This window comes from Saimiri boliviensis, chromosome 20, assembly GCF_048565385.1.
Source record: "Saimiri boliviensis isolate mSaiBol1 chromosome 20, mSaiBol1.pri, whole genome shotgun sequence".
NCBI lineage: Eukaryota > Metazoa > Chordata > Mammalia > Primates > Cebidae > Saimiri > Saimiri boliviensis.
In genome coordinates, this window is record NC_133468.1 from 2620639 (window position 1) to 2626784 (window position 6146).

At 45.9% G+C, this 6146-nt stretch overlaps 1 pseudogene; it reads left to right on the forward strand.

Moving 5' to 3' along the window:
- Window positions 1-2629: 2629 nt before the first annotated feature.
- Window positions 2630-3254, forward strand: LOC141582503 (YTH domain-containing family protein 1 pseudogene; annotated as a pseudogene).
- The last annotated feature ends 2892 nt before the right edge of the window (window positions 3255-6146 follow it).

Consider the following 6146-nt stretch of genomic DNA (forward strand, 5'->3'; position numbering starts at 1 on the left):
GTTGAATATTATCCTGCTTACTAGGCTGGGAAAATTTTCCTGAATAATGTCCTGAAGCGTATTTTCCAGCTTGGATTCATTCTCTTCGTCACATTCAGGTACACCTATCAAGCGTAGATTAGGTCTTTTCACGTAGTCCCATATTTCTTGGAGACTTTGCTCGTTCCTTTTTATCCTTTTTTCTCTAATCTTGTCTTCTTTTTTTTCTTTTTTTTTTTTGAGGCGGAGTTTTCGCTCTCGTTACCCAGGCTGGAGTGCAATGGCGCGATCTCGGCTCACCGCAACCTCCGCCTCCTGGGTTGAGGCAATTCTCCTGCCTCAGCCTCCTGACTAGCTGGGATTACAGGCACGTGCCACCATGCCCAGCTAATTTTTTTGTATTTTTAGTAGAGACGGGGTTTCACCATGTTGACCAGGATGGTCTCGATCTCTCGACCTCGTGATCCACCCGCCTCGGCCTCCCAAAGTGCTGGGATTACAGACTTGAGCCACCGCGCCCGCCTTGTCTTCTTGTTTTATTTCATCGAGTTGGTCTTTGACCTCTGATATCCTTTCTTCTGCTTGATCAATTCGGCTGTTAAAACTTGTGCATACTTCACGTAGTTCTCCTACTGTGTTTTTCAGCTCCATCAATTCACTTATATTCCTCTCTAAATTGAGTATTCTTGTTAACATTTCATCAAATCTTTTTTCAAAGTTCTTAGTTACTTTAGATTGGGTTAAAACAAGTTCTTTTAATTCACAGAAGTTTCTCATTATCCACATTTTGAAGCCTGCTTCTGTAATTGGAACACACTCGTTCTCCATCAAGCCTTGTTCCGTCGCTGATGAGGAACTGTGATCCCCCCCCCACCCGAGGGAGAAGCGTTCTGATCTTGGGTATTCTCAGCCTTTTTTGGCTGTTTTCCTCCCTTCGTTATAAATTTATCCATCTGCGGTCTTTGTATTCACCGTCTTTGTAATTGGGTTTCTGAGTGGACGTCCAACTTACCGATTCTCAGCGCCGAAATCTGAGCAACCCACTGCGCCCACCAAATCAGCAGCGTTAAGATCGACGGTGCTTTTCCGACTCTGCACCAAGAACCGTCGCTCCGAGGCGCCGGCAAAACCGCCTCGCCGGTCACAAGAATCGCGCTGGCGACCGTGGGGCTCCTCCGCCGGGAATCTCCTGGTGCGTGAGCAACAAGAATTCACGTGAAGGTGTGGCGTCCTCTCGTTCTTTGCGCTTACACTGGGAGCTACAATCCCGAGCTGCTAGTGATCAGCCAGCTTGGATCTGTCTCCCTACTGCTGACTCTTATATGCCAGTATAGGGCTGGAAAGTACCCGCCTCACCTCCGAACTTGCACCCACCATATTCATCTGTCCCGGAGGTGTCGTTTAACTCTGTAAGTCGAATGCACACACTGAAAACCATTTTGCTAGATAGCTCCTTTTTTGTTTCAGAGCTAGATATTTCTCATTACAGCCTGTACTCCCATCCACTCTGGAATGTCCAAACGCAGCTTTTAGAAGAACTGTGTTACTAACTCGCTGAATCTAAACATAGATGCAACTTCCTAAAAGGAACCAACACACAGCAGATTAGTTTGTAGGAAGCAGGTCTTCTGTGTTTTAAACGCGTTCGTACTGCTAACAATTATATGCCACTATCAGGCTGGAAATGACTGATTCTACATTCTCCAAAGAAAGGGTTTCTGAACTGCTGAAATACAAATCCGTTTAACTCTAAGTTGAATGCACACATTGACACCCATTCTGCTGGATAGCTCCGTTTTTGTTTTAGAGTCAGATCTTTCTCTTTACTTCCTGTACTCCCGTCCACTCTGGAATGTCCAAAGGCAGCTTTTAGAACAAATGTGTTTCTAACTCGCTGAATCTAAACATAGTTGCAACTTCCTAAAAGGATCCAACACACAGCAGATCAGTTTGCAAGAAGCGGGTCTTCTGTGTTTTAAATGCATTCGTACTGCTAACTCTTATACGCCACTATAGGGCTGGAAATGACTGTTTCTACATTCTCCAAAGAAAGGGTTTCTGAACTGCTGAAATACAAATCAGTTTAACTCTGTAAGTTGAATGCACACATTGACAACCCTTCTGCTGGATAGCTCCGTTTTTGTTTTAGAGCTAGATATTTCTCATTACAGCCTGTACTGCCATCCACTCTGGAATGTCCAAAGGAAGCTTTTAGAAGAAACGTGTTTCTAACTCACTGATTCTAAACATAGATACAACTTCCTAAAAGGAACCAACACACAGTAGGTCAGTTTGTACAAAGCAGGTCTTCTGTGTTTTAAACGCATTCTTTTTTTTTTGAGATGGAGTTTCGCTCTCGTTACCCAGGCTGGAGTGCAATGGTGCCATCTCGGCTCACCGCAACCTCCGCCTCCTGGGTTCAGGCAATTCTCTTGCCTCAGCCTCCTGAGTAGCTGGCATGACAGGCACGTGCCACCATGCCCAGCTAATTTTTTGTATTTTTAGTAGAGACGGGGTTTCACCTTGTTGACCAGGATGGTCTCGATCTCTTGACCTCCTGATCCATCTGCCTCGGCCTCCCAAAGTGCCGGGATTACAGGCTTGAGCCACCACGCCCAGCCTTAAACGCATTCTTAATGCTAATTCTTATATGCCCGGCGTCGAATCCCACCCCGTCCTTGAAAAACTGAAGGCTGCTCACCGCTATTACCCTAAAGAGTTTGACTGGAATCTGAAAAGCGGGCGTGCGTTCATCATCACGAGCTACTCCGAGGACATCCACCGCTCCATCACGTACTCCATCCGGTGCACACGGAGCACGGTAACACGCGCCTGGACGGCGCCTTCCACTGCATGAGCAGCAAGGGGCCCGTCTACCTGCTCTTCAGCGTCAACGGGAGCGGGCATTTTTGTGGGGTGGCCGAGATGAAGTCCCCCGTGGACTACGGCACCATTGCTGGGGTCTGGTCTCAGGACCAGTGGAAGGGGCAGTTTGATGTCAAGTGGATTTCTGTTCAGGACGTGCCCAATAACCAGCTGCGGCACATCAGACTGGAGCACAACGACAACAAACCCGTCACAAACTCCCGGGACACCCAGGAGGTGCCCTTAGAAAAAGCAAAGCAGGTGCTGAAAATCATCAGCTCCTACAAGCACACGACACGACCTCCATCTTCGACGACTTTGCCCACTACGAGAAGCACCAGGAGGAGGAGGAGGAGGAGGAGGAGGAGGAGGTGGCGCGCAAGGAACGGCAGAATCGAAGCAAACAATGAGGAGAACCAGTTTCCTACGTGTTCTAACATGTGACTCGGAAAACCGTTTAAAACGCGTGTGCTTTGTCAGCTCCAGCGTGTCGTCCGTGCGGGGTCGAGTGTTGCATCTTTGCCTTTCCTGTCGTTTATTTTTGCCCAAATGAACTGGCATTTATTTCTACTTTTCTATGTATTCTAATCTTGTAGAAGCCACTAATAAAGTAGTATTTTTTTTGTCAGCTTAAAAAAAAAAAGGAGGAAGAATAAATAATAGTGCTTGAGGAAGAGTAGTGATCGAGAGGGTTGGTCAAGAGGGCACCTCATCGCAGATGCTAGAGTAAAAACAACTCCCTCGTAGTGACATGTGCAAAGTTCCAGATCTCCACGACAAAGATAACCCAACTCATCGGAGCAAACAGCCTCCCGACGCGGCTGGCAACTGCAGGGGTAGAAGAACTCGGGCATAGCAGGCCCGGAAAGGGGGAGACTGGACCCAGGGACAAATGCCAAAGAAAGAGTGCCAACGAGCACGTGTGTTCATACATACATACCGCCCACGAAGGGCGTTGCACTCCGCAACAGAACTGAACACGATCTAACAAAGCAGTGCTCGCCTTCCTGTCACCTCTTTGGCAGTAGTAGGGCAGGCCATCTCAACTTGGGACACACACAGCCATTCTCATCAGGAAGAAGGCTGTCCTGTGTGGTGGGGACAAGCCTTCAGGGGAGAGCAAAGCTGACAGCCAAAGCACTAATTGAACATCCCTAAACAAAAAAAGATGTTAATTACTAATTACAAGTCCTCAAGTCAGAATTACCTTAGGGATGGGCACAGTTAATAATTTTCCTACACAGTGGTGAAGTAAAACAAGCTTTTGATCACACTTCAAGAAGTAGAATCTATGGTAGAGAAGAAGTCAGGCCCCATATGCGAAAATTTGCACTTTCTGCCATAAACTTTTAAAACTAAGTCTCGTAGGACCACTAAACCTGTGGTGGATTTTCATCTGTAACCCTCATGACATCTCTAAATAGGCCCATGGTCACGGAGCCTGTCCAAGGCTAGGGTTTTGAGCACACCTAGGCTCAAGAAAAACTAAAGCCTCCCTGATAAAATGAGGTCCAGTCGAGGCACAGGAAGCCACAGCTGGTTGACTGCTCAGGGCTTCTCAGGACTGGATGTGGGTCGAATTGAGGATGCCAGGAGGAGCATCAGCTGTCGAAGCCTTTGAAAGTTCTCGCACTCCGGATGCTGCCGCTGAGCTCCGGGATCCCCTTGTCGGCTCCCTGCCTGCCGGCACGGGGCGTTTTCTTCCCTAAACAGGTGGAAGTAGCGACTGGCTTGCTGCCAGAAGGAGGAAGTCGAGACACCGGAGGGCGGTAGATGGTCCCTCCAAAGACAGGCCGAATGCTACTATTGACCGTAGCATTGGACATGGTGGTGGTGTTCAGCATAGGGCTGGAAATGACTGTTTCTCCATTCTCCGAAGAAAGGGTTTCTGAACTGCTGAAATACAAATGAGTTTAACTCTGTAAGTTGAATGCACACATTGACAACCATTCTGCTGGACAGCTCCACTTTTGTTTTAGAGCCAGATATCTCTCTTTGCATCCTGTACTCCCATCCACTCTGGAATGTCCAAAGGCACCTTTTAGAAGAAATGTGTTTGTAACTCGCTGAATCAAAACATAGTTGCAACTTCCTAAAAGGAACCAACACACAGCAGATCAGTTTGTAGGAAGCTGGTCTTCTGTGTTTTCAACGCATTCTTACTGCTAACTGTTATATGCCACTATAGGGCTGGAAATGACTGTTTCTCCATTCTCCAAAGAAAGGGTTTCTGAACTGCTGCAAACACACATCAGTTTAACTCTGTAAGTTCATTGCACACATTGACAACCATTCTGCTGGATAGCTCCGTTTTTGTTTTAGAGCAAGGTATTTCTCTTTACAGCCTCTACTCCCATCCACTCTGGAATGTCCAAACGCAGCTTTTAGAAGAAACGTGTTTCTAACTCGCTGAATCTAAACATAGTTGCAACTTCCTAAAAGGAACCAACACACAGCAGATCAGTTTGTAAGAAGCTGGTCTTCTGTGTTTTACACGCATTCTTACTGCTAACTCTTACATGCCAGTATAGGGCTAGAAATGACTGTTTCTCCGTTCTCCAAAGAAAGGGTCTCTGAACTGCTGAAATACAAATGAGTTTAGCTCTGTAAGTTGAAAGCACACATTGACAACCATTCTGCTGGATAGCTCCGTTTTTTTTAGAGTCAGATATTATCTCTTTACCTCCTGAACTCCCATCCACTCTGGAATGTCCAAAGGCAGCTTTTAGAAGAAATGTGTTTCTAACTCGCTGAATTGAAACATAGTTGCAACTTCCTAAAAGGAACCAACACACAGCAGATCAGTTTGTAAGAAGCTGGTCTTCTGTGTTTTAAACGCATTCTTACTGCTAACTCTTATATGCCACTATAGGGCTGGAAATGACTGTTTCTACATTCTACAAAGAAAGGGTTTCTGAACTGGTGAAATACAAATCAGTTTAACTCTGTAAGTTGAAAACACACATTGACAACCATTCTGCTGGATAGATCCGTTTTTTTTTTAAGAGTCAGATATTTCTCTTTACATCCTGTACTGCCATCCACTCTCCTATGTCCAAAGGTCACTTTTAGAATAAATGTGTTTGAAACTGGCTGAATCTAAACATAGTTGCAACTTCCTAAATGGAACCTACACATAGCAGATCAGTTTGTAAGAAGCGGGTCTTCTGGGTTTTAACCGCATTTTTACTGCTAACTCTTATATGCCAGTATAGGGCTGGAAATGACTGTTTCTACATTCTACAAAGAAAGGGTTTCTGAACTGGTGAAATACAAATCAGTTTAACTCCGGAAGTTGAATG